We start from the raw sequence: 16,021 nt of genomic DNA, 5'->3' as shown, positions 1-16,021 counted from the left end.
GATCTGTCTCTGCCCCATAGAGACCCCCCTGCCCCATAGATCTGTCTCTGCCCCATAGAGACCCCCCTGCCCCATAGATCTGTCTCTGCCCCATAGAGACCCCCCTGCCCCATAGAGACCCCCCTGTACCATAGAGACCCCACTGCCCCATAGAGACCCCACTGCCCCATAGCAACCCCCCTGCCCCATAGAGACCCCCCTGCCACATAAAGATCCCTGCCCCATAGATCCCCCCCGCCCCACAGAGACTCCCCTGCCCCATAGAGAACACCTTGTACCACAGAGACCCCCCTGTAGAAGAGAGACCACCCCTGCCCCATAGATCCTGCCCCATAGATCCCGCTGCCCCATAGAGACCCCCCTGTACATTAGGGACCCCCCTGCCCCATAGATCCTGCCCCACAGATCCTGCCCCACACATCCCCTTGTCCCATTGATCCCCCTGCCCCATAGAGACCCCCCTGTACAATAGATCCTGCCCTATAGATCCTGCCCCACATTTCCTGCCCCATAGATCCCCCTGCCCCATAGATCCTTCCCTGCCCCATAGATCCCCCGCCCCATAGATTCTGCCCCACACATTCTGCCCCATAGATCCTGCCCCATAGACCCCCCTGCCCGATAGAGACCCCCCTGTACAAATGATCCTGCCCCATAGAATCTGCCCCATGGATCCTGCCCCATAGATCCTGCTTCATAGATCTCTCTGCCCCATAGAGACCCCCAAGCCCCATAGATCCTGCCCCATAGATCCTGCCCCATAGATCCTGCCCCATAGGTCCACCTGCCCCATAAAGACCCCCCTGTACAAGAGGGACCCCCCTGCCCCATAGATCCCCCTGCCCCACACATCCTGCCCCACACATCCTGCCCCATAGATCCATCCCCAGACATGCCCTCCGCCCCATAGAGACACCCCCCTGCCCCATAGATCCCCCCTGTACAATAGGGAATCTCCTGCCCCATAGATCCCTCCTGCCCCATAGATCCTGCCCCATAGATCCCTCCTGCCCCATAGAATCTGCCCCATACATCCTGCCCCATAGATCCTGCCGCATAGATCCTGCCCCATAGATCCGCCCTGCCCCATAGATCCCCCTGCCCCATAGAGACCCCCCTGTACAATAGGGACCCCCCTGCCCCATAGATCCTGCCCCACACATCCTGCCCCACACATCCTGCCCCATAGCAACCCCCCTGCCCCATAGAGATTCCCTCCCCATAGAGTCCCCCGACCCATAGAAAACCCTCCTGCCCCATAGAACACCCTGCCCCATAGAAACCTCCCGGCCCCATAGCAAAACCCCTGCCCCATAGAGACCCTCTGCCCCATAGCAACGCCCCAGCCCCATAGAGATCCCCCTGTACAGTAGAGACCCCCCCTGCCCCACACATCCCCCTGCCCCATAGATCCCCCGTGCCTCATAGAGACCCCCCTGTACAATAGATCCTGCCCCATAGAATCTGCCCCACAGATCTCCCTGCCCCATAGACCCCCCCTGCCCCATAGAGACCCCCACTGTACAATAGGGACCCTCTTTCCCCATAGATGCTGCCCCATAGAATCTGCCCCACAGATCCTGCCCTATAGATCCAGCCCCATAGCACCCCTGCCCCATAGATCCCACTGCCCATAGAGACCCCCCTGTACAATAGAGAATCCCCTGCCCCATAGATCTTGCCCCACACATCCTGCCCCACATATCCCCTCCGCCCCATCGAGATCCCCCTGCCCCATAGAGACCCCCCTGTACAATAGGGACCCCCCTGCCCCATAGATCCTGCCCCATAGATCCTGCCCCATAGATCCCCCTGTACAATAGATCCTGCCCCATAGAGCCCCCCCTGCCCCATAGACCCCCCTGTACTATAGGGACCCCCCTGTACAATAGGGACCCCCCTGCCCCATAGAGACCCCCCTGTACAATAAGGAGCCCCTGCCCCATAGATCTGTCTCTGCCCCATAGAGACCCCCTGCCCCATAGAGACCCCCTGCCCCATAGAGACCCCCCTGTACAGTAGAGACCCCTCCTGCCCCATAGATCCTGCCCCATAGATCCTCCCGCCCCATAGATCCCTCTGCCCCATAGAGACTCCCTGCCCCATAGAACCCCCTGCCCCATAGATTCTGCCCCACACATCCTGCCCCATAGAGATCCCCCACCCCATAGATCCCCCTGCCCCATAGAGACCCCCCTGTACAATAGGGACCCCCCCTCCCCATAGAATCTGCCCCACACATCCTGCCCCATAGACCCCCCTGACCCATAGAGACCCCCCTGTACAATAGGGACCCCCCTCCCCATAGATCCTGCCCCATAGATCCTGCCCCATAGATCCTGCCCTACAGATCCCCCTGACGCATAGATCCCCCGGCCCCATAGATCCACCTGCCCCATAGAATCTGCCCCATAGATCCTGCCCCACACATTCCCTCCGCCCCATCGAGACCCCCCTGTACCATAGATGCCCCTGCCCCATAGATCCTGCCCCATAGCAACCCCCCTGCCCCACACATCCTGCCCCAGAGATCCTGCCCCACAGATCCCCCTGCCCCATAGAGACCCCCCTGTACAATAGGGAATCCCCTGACCCATAGATCCTGCCCCACACATGGCCCTGCCCCATAGATCCTGCCCCATAGATCCCCCTGCCCCATAGATCCTGCCCCATAGATCCTGTCCCATAGATCTTGCCCCACACATCCTGCCCCATGGATCCTGCCCCATAGATCCTGCCCCACACATCCTGCCCCACATATCCCCTCCGCCCCATCGAGATCTCCCTGCCCCATAGAGACCCCCCTGTACAATAGGGACCCCCCTGCCCCATAGATCCTGCCCCATAGATCCTGCCCCATAGATCCCCCTGTACAATAGATCCTGCCCCATAGAGCCCCCCCTGCCCCATAGACCCCCCTGTACTATAGGGACCCCCCTGTACAATAGGGACCCCCCTGCCCCATAGAGACCCCCCTGTACAATAAGGAGCCCCTGCCCCATAGATCTGTCTCTGCCCCATAGAGACCCCCTGCCCCATAGAGACCCCCTGCCCCATAGAGCCCCCCCTGTACAAGAGACTCTCCTACCCCACAGAGACCCCCCTGTACAAGAGAGACCCCCCTGCCCCATAGATCCCACTGCCCCATAGAGACCCCACTGCCCCATAGCAACCCCCCTGCCCCATAGAGAACCCCTGCCACATACAGATCCCTGCCCCATAGATCCCCCCCCCGGCCCATAGAGACCCCCCTGTACCCCAGAGAACCCCCTGTAGAAGAGAGACCACCCCTGCCCCATAGATCCTGCCCCATAGATCCCACTGCCCCATAGAGACCCCCCTGTACATTAGGGACCCCCCTGCCCCATAGATCCTGCCCCACAGATCCTGCCCCACACATCCCCCTGTCCCATTGATCCCCCTGCCCCATAGAGACCCCCCTGTACAGTAGAGACCCCTCCTGCCCCATAGATCCTGCCCCATAGATCCTCCCGCCCCATAGATCCCTCTGCCCCATAGAGACTCCCTGCCCCATAGAACCCCCTGCCCCATAGATTCTGCCCCACACATCCTGCCCCATAGATCCCCCTGCCCGATAGAGACCCCCCTGTACAATAGATCCTGCCCTATAGATCCTGCCCCATAGATCCCCCGCCCCATAGATTCTGCCCCACATATTCTGCCCCATAGATCCTGCCCCATAGATCCCCCTGCCCGATAGAGACCCCCCTGTACAAATGATCCTGCCCCATAGAATCTGCCCCATGGATCCTGCCCCATAGATCCTGCTTCATAGATCTCTCTGCCCCATAGAGACCCCCAAGCCCCATAGATCCTGCCCCATAGAATCTGCCCCATAGGTCCCGCCCCACACATCCTGCCCCATAGATCCTGCCCCACAGATCCTGCCCCACACATGGCCCTGCCCCATAGATCCTGCCCCATAGATCCTGCCCCATAGATCCTGCCCCATAGGTCCACCTGCCCCACACATCCTGCCCCACACATCCTGCCCCATAGATCCTGCCCCAGACATGCCCTCCGCCCCATAGAGACACCCCCCTGCCCCATAGATCCCCACTGTACAATAGGGAATCTCCTGCCCCATAGATCCCTCCTGCCCCATAGATCCTGCCCCATAGATCCCTCCTGCCCCATAGAATCTGCCCCATACATCCTGCCCCATAGATCCTGCCCCATAGATCCTCCTGCCCCATAGATCCCCCAGCCCCATGGCGACCCCCCTGTACCATTGAAACCCCCCTGTACAATAGGGACCCCACCTGCCCCATAGATCCTGCCCCATAGATCCTGCCCCATATATCCCCCGCCCCATAGATCCTGCCCCATAGAGACCCCCCTGCCCCATAGATCCTGCCCCATAGATCCCCCGTGCCTCATAGAGACCCCCCTGTACAATAGATCCTGCCCCATAGAATCTGCCCCACAGATCCTGCCCCATACATCTCCCTGCCCCATAGACCCCCCTGCCCCATAGAGACCCCCCTGTACAATAGGGACCCTCTTTCCCCATAGATGCTGCCCCATAGAATCTGCCCCACAGATCCTGCCCTATAGATCCAGCCCCATAGCACCCCTGCCCCATAGATCCCTTTGCCCCATAGATCCCACTGCCCATAGAGACCGCCCTGTACAATAGAGAATTCCCTGCCCCATAGATCCTGCCCCACACATCCTGCCCCACACATCCTGCCCCATAGATCCTGCCCCATAGAGACCCCCCTGCCCCACACATCCTGCCCCACACATCCTGCCCCATAGATCCTGCCCCAGACATTCCCTCCGCCCCATAGAGACACCCCCCTGCCCCATAGATCCCCCCTGTAAAATAGGGAATCTCCTGCCCCATAGATCCTGCCCCATAGACCCCCCTGACCCATAGGGACCCCCCTATACAATAGGACCCCCCCTGCCCCATAGAATCGGCCCCATACATCCTGCCCCACACATCCTGCCCCATAGATCCTGCCCCATAGACCCCCCTGACCCATAGGGACCCCCCTGTACAATAGGACGCCCCCTGCCCCATAGAATCGGCCCCATACATCCTGCCCCACACATCCTACCCCATAGATCCTGCCCCATAGACCCCCCTGTACAATAGGGACCCCCCTGCCCCATAGATTCTGCCCCACACATCATGCCCCATAGATCCCCCTGACCGATAGCAACCCTGCCCCAAAGATCCTGCCCCATATATCTCCCTGCCCCATAGACCCCCCTGCCCCATAGAGACCCCCCTGTACAATAGGGACCCTCTTGCCCCATAGATCCTGCCCCATAGAATCTGCCCCACAGATCCTGCCCCACACATCCTGCCCCATAGCAACCCCCCTGCCCCATAGATCCATCCCCAGACATTCCCTCCGCCCCATAGAGACACCCCCCTGCCCCATAGATCCCCCCTGTAAAATAGGGAATCTCCTGCCCCATAGATCCTGCCCCATAGATCCTGCCCCATAGATCCTGCCCCTTAGAGACCCCCCTGCCCCATAGGGACCCCCCTATACAATAGGACCCCCCCTGCCCCATAGAATCGGCCCCATACATCCTGCCCCACACATCCTACCCCATAGATCCTGCCCCATAGATCTTGCCCCTTAGAGACCCCCCTGTACAATAGGGACCCCCCTGCCCCATAGATTCTGCCCCATAGATCCTGCCCCATAGACCCCCCTGACCCATAGGGACCCCCCTATACAATAGGACCCCCCCTGCCCCATAGATCTCCCTGCCCCACACATCCTGCCCCATAGATCCTGACCCATATGTCCCCCTCCCCATAGAGACCCCCCTGCCCCACACATCCCCTCCGCCCCATAGAGACCCCCCTGTACAATAGGGACCCCCCCTCCCCATAGAATCTGCCCCACACATCCTGCCCCATAGACCCCCCTGACCCATAGAGACCCCCCTGTACAATAGGGACCCCCCTCCCCATAGATCCACCTGCCCCATAGAATCTGCCCCATAGATCCTGCCCCACACATTCCCTCCGCCCCATCGAGACCCCCCTGTACCATAGATGCCCCTGCCCCATAGATCCTGCCCCATAGCAACCCCCCTGCCCCACACATCCTGCCCCATAGATCCTGCCCCACAGATCCCCCTGCCCCATAGAGACCCCCCTGTACAATAGGGAATCCCCTGACCCATAGATCCTGCCCCACACATGGCCCTGCCCCATAGATCCTGCCCCATAGATCCTGCCCCATAGATCCCCCTGCCCCATAGATCCTCCTGCCCTATAGAGACACCCTTGTCCAATATGGACCCTCCTGCCCCATAGATCCTGCCCCATAGATCCCTCCTGCCCCATAGATCCTGCCCCATAGATCCCTCCTGCCCCATAGCGACCCCCCTGTACCATAGAAACCCCCCTGTACAATAGAGACCCCTCTGACCCATAGATCCTGCCCCACACATCCTGCCCTATATATCCCCCGCCCCATAGATCCTGCCCCATAGAGACCCCCCCTGCCCCACACATCCTGCCCCACACATCCTGCCCCATAGATCCTGCCCCAGACATTCCCTCCGCCCCATAGAGACACCCCCCTGCCCCATAGATCCCCCCTGTACAATAGGGAATCTCCTGCCCCATAGATCCTGCCCCATAGACCCCCCTGACCCATAGGGACCCCCCTATACAATAGGACCCCCCCTGCCCCATAGAATCGGCCCCATACATCCTGCCCCACACATCCTGCCCCATAGATCCTGCCCCTTAGAGACCCCCCTGACCCATAGGGACCCCCCTATGCAATAGGACCCCCCCTGCCCCATAGAATCGGCCCCATACATCCTGCCCCACACATCCTGCCCCATAGATCCTGCCCCTTAGAGACCCCCCTGTACAATAGGGACCCCCCTGCCCCATAGATTCTGCCCCACACATCATGCCCCATAGATCCTGCCCCATAGATCCCCCCTGCCCCATAGATCCTCCTGCCCTATAGAGACCCCCTTGTCCAATATGGACCCTCCTGCCCCATAGATCCTGCCCCACACATCCTGCCCCATATATCCCCTTGCCCCATAGACCCCCCTGCCCCATAGAGACCCCCCTGTACAATAGGGACCCTCTTGCCCCATAGATCCTGCCCCATAGAATCTGCCCCACAGATCCTGCCCCACACATCCTGCCCCATAGAGACACCCCCCTGCCCCATAGATCCCCCCTGTAAAATAGGGAATCTTCTGCCCCATAGATCCTGCCCCATAGACCCCCCTGACCCATAGGGACCCCCCTATCCAATAGGACCCCCCCTGCCCCATAGAATCGGCCCCATACATCCTGCCCCACACATCCTACCCCATAGATCCTGCCCCATAGATCTTGCCCCTTAGAGACCCCCCTGTACAATAGGGACCCCCCCTCCCCATAGAATCTGCCCCACACATCCTGCCCCATAGACCCCCCTGACCCATAGAGACCCCCCTGTACAATAGGGACCCCCCTCCCCATAGATCCTGCCCCATAGATCCTGCCCTACAGATCCCCCCGACGCATAGATCCCCCGGCCCCATAGATCCACCTGCCCCATAGAATCTGCCCCATAGATCCTGCCCCACACATTCCCTCCGCCCCATCGGGACCCCCCTGTACCATAGATGCCCCTGCCCCATAGATCCTGCCCCATAGCAACCCCCCTGCCCCATCGGGACCCCCCTGTCCAATAGGAACCAACACTCCGTCCTTCAGGAACCGTGTGGAACCCGTTTTGACGTCGGTGGCTCTGGGGACTTCGCGCTCTTCCCGCTGCCACTGGTCCTGTCACCTCTGGATGCTCCTTTGGTACCCGTAACATCAGGGTCTGTAAGAGAAAACTCTGGATAACTGATGCTCTGTGCAGGGTGGTTCTTAGTCAGGTTTCTATCAATTATTATTTTTATAATATATTATATATAATATAATTGATATATTATAATTATCTTAGTAAACTCTCCTTATCCCAACCCACGGGCCTCTTAGTGTCTTGGTTTTGGGGTTGTTATTTGGCCCTTTCCTTCCCCTTCCTTGCCTCACACACACACACACACACCCCCACTTCACTCTTTCCCTGCTCTTTTCCTATAAGGAGCAGGCAGCTGCGTGGATCTCAGCTCCCAGCTGGGGTAAAACCACCACAGGCTGTCATCATGTTTTCAGTTAAAAAACTAACTTTTTGGTGCTAAGTCAGCACCCCACCAGGCAGCTGTAACGCTGTCATCTCCCTGGCCAAGTCCACCCTGCAGATACACTGGCACCAGCAAGATGCCAGCACAGGGGAGGGGCACAGTGCTTGGGAGGAGGAAAACTCTTGTTGTAGGCAGCAGTGCTGTTAAAAATACTAATTAAAAACATTTTGTGAAACTACAGGATTCAGCTGCTTTATTTTTTCTTTGATATTGTCTATTGTGACCCTTTGACACGTTCTACATCCCCTTAAAATTTGCCTAGCCACTTCCTACAAACCAATGCACATATACTTAATTACAAATTGGTCAATTAAGGCTTGAGTGCCCCAGTGTGTACCACTGTGTATGCTCTGTAAAATCTTGAGGGCCATTGTTTTAGGAAAAACCTCTGGGCTGTCAGGTAATTCTCAGGTTCCTGAACTATTCTTTTGTATTCCCATCTTTATTCGTTTTTCTTACTCCTCTGGTGTGAATTTTGGTACCTGTGGATTTAGTTCTTTCTGCCTCTTATCCGATATCTCTGTGTCCCTAGTCTCCAGAATTAGTAAAGCAGCTCTTTTAGCTCCTTGGTCAGCTAAATGATTTGCCCTTATTTGCGGGGTTAACCCTTTCTGGTGTCCCCTGCAATTTTCTTAAGGCCCCTTATGCCTTGTAAGCTCTTGATGGATTAGTCTTTTCCTTATAAATTTATTAACCCTCTCTATTCCCAAACCTTCTAAATGTATAAACTATTCCAAAAGCATATTTTGAGTCTGTGAATAAGGTTCCAGATATAAAAATTGGGCCGGATTCTGCAGAGAGGTAGTTTCTAGAGACAACTTTGGAGAAGCAATTAATATCCATTTGTCCACTTTTTTGTTGTAATATTCCCCTGATTACTTTCAACTCTCCCCCAAAGGTAATTTTGAGAGCTTCCTCCACCAATAGTACCGTGTCTGCTATTATTTGCAGACAAGTGGGCCATCCCCTGCTAATCAGGTCTAATAGTTTGGAAATATAAGCTATAGGTTTTTGCTTCCTGCCCACTCCTGAGCCAATACCCCGTATGCGACACCTCCCTCTGTATTAACAAAGAAGAAAAAGGGTCTCCGCAAGTCGGGTAAACTGAGCATGGGGGCATTTGTCAGTTCCCTCTTAAGTGTTTCCAATTTTTCTCCATCCTCTGGAGTCCACTTTAGCAACCCTTCATGAGCTAATTTAGCATATAAAAGTTTTGCTTTTCCACTAAAATTCTCAACCCATTGCCTACAATACCCAAAAAGTCCCAATAATTGTTACACTTGTCATTTATTTCTGGGCAGAGGCATAGAGAGTATTCCATTAACCCTTTCACGATCCAATTTCTTAGTTCCTTTACTGAGTCTGTGTCCTAGGTACTTTACTACTTCTTCTACAGACTGTCATTTTTGTTTAAACACCTTTAAACCCTGTAAACCTAAAAAGTTTGAAAGTTTAATACTCTCCCATCTAATTGTTTCCTCATCTTCTCCGACCAACAACAAGTCGTCCACATATTGGACGAGGGTTACTCCTTGGCCCGGCTCATATTCCCGTAAAAGTTGTTAGTCTTTTAATTTCTGGTTCCAATCCCTTCCTACCCTCCTCAGGTAGTGGGCATTGTTTAATTTGTACCAGGACCTCAGGGTCCTTAATCACAATCACAAAAGGTTTAATATTTAATCTCCCCGTGGTCTCTGGGGTATCCCAGACCTCAGGGTTCATTTGCTTTTCATCTTCAACTTTAAGGGAGCATAATTTAACTCCTAATTGGTTTTTTTTATTTATTTCCATAGAAATTCCTAGTTTAACCATTAAGTCTCATCTCAGTAAATTATAGTCAGCTTCAGGCACCAGCAACAATGACTCTAAGCCAGTTTTGGAGTTGCTTTCAAATAGTATTTCCTTGACCACGGGTACCGCAAAGGGTTCCCCTTTTGTGCCAATTCCCTGTACTGTCTCCAAGGAAATTTTACATCCCCGGGGGTAAACTTTGGATGGTGGATCTTTCCGTCCCTGAGTCCACGAGGAACTCAATTTCTTACTGCTGGGGACATACTTTCAGTTTTACCAGGGGCTCTGTCTTACTCCTTATCCCCAGCAAATAAAGCTCTTGACACCCCTAGTCTTCTTTAAACATTTTCTCATCCCCCCATTGCCACTTCTCGTAAGGGGTTCTCTTTCACTTAAAGGGTATAAATTTGCCCTTGTTTCAGAAATTATCCAAAGGGCTGCATATTCACTTTCTTCTAAACTAAAGGGTTCCTTTTTTTGACACACAAATTTAGAGCTTGACATACCCAATCCTCAAAGGAACCAAACCTGGGCCAGCGAACAGATTCACCCCTTATGGGTTGTCCTGCCCAGACTTCCATACATTAATGTATCATCTTTACTTTACTCTTACCCCGCCTAGAAGGGTGAGCATCCCAGTACTTAATCATCAGTCCCAATGGACTACTCGGGGGTACTGGGGAAAGATTCACAGGATCTCCCCCACCCATGGTGACAGTGGGCCTGCTTCTCCTCTGTCCCATCATCCGGGGTCTGTACTCTTACCCACCTCTCGGGGTTCATACCTCTCCCACCCCAGGAATCCTGGCCCCAACCGAACGGTAAACTGGCCTGTACTCACGCGTCCCGCGTCTTCGTCCGGGGCTTCGTGCACAAAGATTAAGGGGCTTTGCCGGCTTTTCTTTGCTTCTTGCCGAGAATTTCGCTTCGTGGGTGGAGAGCCGAGCGGATCCTCTGGCAGGGCCGCTGAGACAGCGGGGCCAAAAAATATTTGTGCCAATTTCTTTCTCTCCCCATAGATTTACACAATAATGCATCATTTTCTCCTTAGATTTTCCCTGGCCCATTTTTAAGGATACCTCCAAAGGGAAGCGCAATGACTTACCAGTCCCTTGGGTAAAAACCGGCACCGTAGGGCCACTGTACTGGAAGCCCGAAAGCCCACAACGTCTGGTGAGCTTCTTCGTTGGGTATTCTTCATGCATGGAAACCAGATTTTTCTTTCTTTCTTTCTCTCTGCCTTTTGGAAAATCCGGGACTGATCACCCAAAAAACCTCCCTCGGGCCACTCAAAATAGAGTGGGGCGCCTCCCGTAGAAGTATCTGGTGATCAATTACCGGATCTGAGTCACGGCACCACAATTGTTATCGACAAACGAGACACTCACGCGGGGAGTGTGCTTAGCAGCAGTTTATTCAGAGAGAAAGAAACAGCGCTGGGCGGGAGGAGACCTGAGTCTCACCACTCCGCGCTGTAGAGAGGTAGGATACAAGTATTTATACTCTTTAATAAACAAAGCAATTTATTTTCCAGTTATCTATTAATTTTTGTGATTAGCCAAGCAAAGTTCATATATGATTTGTCTTCGTCTTCTTGTCCAATCATTAAACAGACTTTTTCATTCTTCCTCATCGGTGACCCTGGTTTAAGATGTCTTTCGCCACACTAGTGTGGTCACAGACTGGTTTTTATAGGATGTTTTCCAAATTAGCCTCTTCTTTCTCTTCCTCTCATCGCTCGTTCCGTTCCATAAGCAAAGCATAATACAAAATAAGCTTAAGATTAACTTCAAACTATTTTACCTTTGTTTTAACTCGTACAAGCATAAAAAGAATCATTAAGCTTCTAAAGCATTCCGTTGAGGATCATTCATCCAAACCTTGTACTATTTTCAACTATTATTGGAAGAATCAGCAAACGTTCATAACACCTTTTCAATTTGCTAAAGCAACATTTCCCAGCCTATTCCACATCTGGGAGCCAGCACCAGAGAGATGGAACAAGGACAAGAACTACAGGGTATGGAGGGCAGGATTAACAAATTAGGAGCAAGCGCTGGCCAGTGAGGAATGGAGAAGGGCAAAACATCACCAAGGCTGTGTGGCAGAGAGGGAGGAATCCGAAGAACAGAGACTGGGATGCAGACAGGGAGTTTCAGAGAAAGAAAAACAAACAACTGCAAACCAGTCACGGGCTCCCAGCTGGATAGGGACAAAATAAAACACTGCAGGAGGGACCTGGACATGGAGGGACAGAGAAGGGCAGACAAATAGCCTGTGCCATGGGACAGACAGCTTAGAACAGTGAGAGAGGGAGCTGGCAGAGACAGAGAGAGACCAAGGGAAGAGTCCAGGCAGGGAGAGGGAGAGCTTACAAACTGGGAACGGGGAGCCAGAGGCAGATGCAGAAAACGAACAGACTAAAACACCCAAAGAACCCCCACTGTTATCGACAAACGAGACACTCACGCTGGGAGTGTGGTCAGCAGCAGTTTATTCAGAGAGAAAGACACAGCGCTGGGCGGGAGGAGACCTGAGTCTCACCACTCCGCGCTGTAGAGAGGTAGGATACAAGTATTTATACTCTTTAATAAACAAAGCAATTTATTTTCCAGTTATCTATTAATTCTTGTGATTAGCCAAGCAAAGTTCATATGTGATTTGTCTTCGTCTTCTTGTCCAATCATTAAACAGACTTTTTCATTCTTCCTCATCGGTGACCCTGGTTTAAGATGTCTTTCACCACACTGGTGTGGTCACAGACTGTTTTTTATAGGATGTTTTCCAAATTAGCCTCTTCTTTCTCTTCCTCTCATCGCTCGTTCCATTCCATAAGCAAAGCATAATACAAAATAAGCTTAAGATTAACTTCAAACTATTTTACCTTTGTTTTAACTCGTACAAGCATAAAAAGAATCATTCCCTCCTCCTGCAAGCAGAAAAGCTTCTAAAGCATTCCGTTTAGGATCATTCATCCAAACCTCCTACTATTTCAACTATTATCGGAAGAATCAGCAAACGTTCACTTGTCCCTTAGTTGGCCCCTCTCCCATATTTGCTCATCTTTAACAGCAAGCTCATTCATTGGCTACTTAATTTCTATGGTTTCCACTTCTAAGTGACCTATAACTCAATTCCATGTCTCGTTAGCAACTCACAATATTCGTTACACAACCATTCTTACAAAGTCAGAACGTTACAACCTGTTTCAAGGTCCATGTGGTTTACTGAACAAAGGCTCGTTTATCACACTGGCCACAAGGAGAAGAATTTGGGCCTTGCAGGGGCTGCCATAGCAGTCAGAGGTGCTCAACAGGAATCTGGCCATGAGCACATTGGGCTGCACTGGGAGGAGTGTGGCTGCACAGACAAGGGCCCTTCTGGTCCATCTGGACTCAGCACTGGTGATGCCACCTCTGGAGCAGTCAGTCCCAGTGTGGGGCTTCTCAGTCTGGAGGAATGAGGAGGAACACGTATGTGGTCAGGGAAAGTCTGCCAAGAGACCTGGGCTTCTTTAGCCTGGGGAAGGGGAGGCTGAGGGAAGCCCTCGTGGTGCTATGTGAAAAGAACAGAAGAAAAGAAGTCCACGTGAACTGATGGCTCTGAAGGCCAGGGTGGACATGAGGATGAAATGTCATTCTGAGGGTAGTGCTGTGGTGCAAGCAGTCACTGGGAGGAAGTGTGGATGAGCTGGTGGGTTTGTGCTTGTGGGAACAGCTGGCGAGGACACAAAGACAGCAGCAGTACAGGCAGGGACATTGTTAGGTGACAATGAGGTGGGAAAGCGTGTTGCATCCCTGCAGCCTACAAAGAACCAGGTACAGGGGTGAGGCCGTGTGGGATGGGCTGTGGTGCAGATGGCCAAGGGTGCCAGCCAGGATGAAAGGGCCTGATAGAAATGAGATCTTTGCCACCTTGGCTGTGGCTGATGTCCCTGCCACAGAGGCTTCAGGGAAGACACATTGTCCTCATGGCCATGGAGCATGGTTGCCTTCTTGCATCTACCCCAGGGAAGGACACCCTGTGTCATACCCCTCTCCTTCCCTTGGTGTCACACTCCCCACATCCCAAGGAAGAGCCCTGAGACACAGGTGAAGGTCAGGATCTCCCTGCCCAGGGGCTGGGGGTCAGCACTTGGCATTTCTGCTTCATCAGAACAAGCCAGGGTGTCCTCAGCATCAGAGCTGCCTGTGCTTTGCCTGGGTTTGTCCTCATGGCCTCCAGTTGTCTGCTCTAACGAGCCCATGGGGAGGCTTGGTCAGGAATGGCTCCCAGTGGGGCCTGATAGTGTTTCAAGGTACTTTGGGCATTACTCCTGACTCGAACTTCTTGAGATGTTTCATCATTCTCCACTTGGTATCTGAGGTCTGTGGACTCAGAAGAAAAGACACCATGGGGCTCATTAACATCCAGAAAGCCTTTACAAGCATGGCTCTTCAAGTCACTTTCATTTAAAAAACTCAAAACTCCTACAACTAATTGGATTTCAGTTAGGTCCTTAGTGATGAAGATGTCAAAGGAATTTCCCATGAAGGACCTTTTTCCCGTCACAGGTATTTTCTGTCATGGCTCAGTCGATAGAAGAAGTGACAGCAGCATTCTGTGATGGGTATGGGTCTTCTAAGGAGATCTGGACAGGCAGGTAAAGCAGTCTCTGGAGATCCAACCCTGAATGGAGAATCTTGCTCTTCCCCAAGCCTCCTGGGACTCCCAACACTTTTCCTGGCATCATCTCTGCTCACAGGCACAGACAGATTTCTCTGACAGCAAACATCAGTTAATCATGACACAGTTTAATAACCATGAAATCTCTCTCCTCAGCTGCTGCTACGGCCAAGCAGCGTGTGAAGGGGGTCAGCTTTACTGGTGCTCCCAGTGCACAACCTGGGCAGGTTTAGGTGCTCTTGCTGGATATTTTGCATTTTTGAAACTTGACGCTGCTGGAGCCAGATTATGTCAGGGACTTGTAAGGACGGTTCCCTTTGACAAGGACAGTCCTGAGCTCCAAGATTACTGGGGCTGCTAATGGGATGTCTGAGTAGGTTTCAGGCCAGGAGCAGCTTTAATCACTCGCTCCTTTTGTTTTGGTGCTATTGGTGGACATTCAGCACATTTGAAGTTGGATGCTGATAGAGACTGAAAATGACATCAGGCACTATTAAGATCGTTCCCTCAGCTACAAAAGCTCTGAGCCTCACGGTTACTGGGGCTGCTTTTGGGCATCCTGGGGAGTTTTCAGACTCCCAAGATATTTCAGCCCTCAAACCTTTTGTTGTGGAGCTATTGCTGGGCATTTAGTGTCTTTGAATGTGGACGCTGGTAGAGCTGGAAAATGATGTCTGGTGTTATAGGACAATTCCCATAGCCAGGAATGCCCTTTGCCCAAAGTTTACAAGAGCGTCTTGTTGGCTAACTGGTAAGGTTTCAGCCCAGGAACATCTTTCAGCCTTCACAGATGTATTTGGGAGCTATTGATGTTTAGAATTTTCAAAGGCGGAACCCAGTAGAGACACAAAAATTGTGTGGGGCAATGGTAGGACTGTTCCCCTGGCTAGGAAAGCCCTGACCCCCAAAGATACTGGGGCTACTAGTGGAATACTTGGGGGGGGTGTTCTAGAAAGGAAATTTTTTCAGCCCTTGCACCTTTTGTTTGCGACCTACAATAACGGTGGGAGATTCTCCCTGGTAATCCTTTTGTTATTAATTCTATAAATTCATTAATAACAAAAGGAGGGCCAGGGAGAATCTCCCACCTTCACTGGATCGGGGGGAACCACTGTGATGGAGGATGAAGAAAAGGCTGATGTACTTTGCCTAAGTCCTTAGTAGTAACACCATTGGTCCCCTGATACCCAGACCCCTGAGTGGAAAGATGGGGATGGGAAGAGGACTGAAGTCCCCATCATCCATGGGGAACTGGTTACTGACCCGCTCAGCCACTTAGATCCATACGAGTTGATGGGTCTGGATGGGAAACACCCCAAGGTACTGAGGGAGCTGGTGGATTTCCTCCCCAAGCCACTTTCCC

Source organism: Gallinula chloropus, assembly GCF_964237585.1.
Source record: "Gallinula chloropus genome assembly, contig: HAP1_SCAFFOLD_349, whole genome shotgun sequence".
NCBI lineage: Eukaryota > Metazoa > Chordata > Aves > Gruiformes > Rallidae > Gallinula > Gallinula chloropus.
This window is presented reverse-complemented; position numbering follows the sequence as displayed.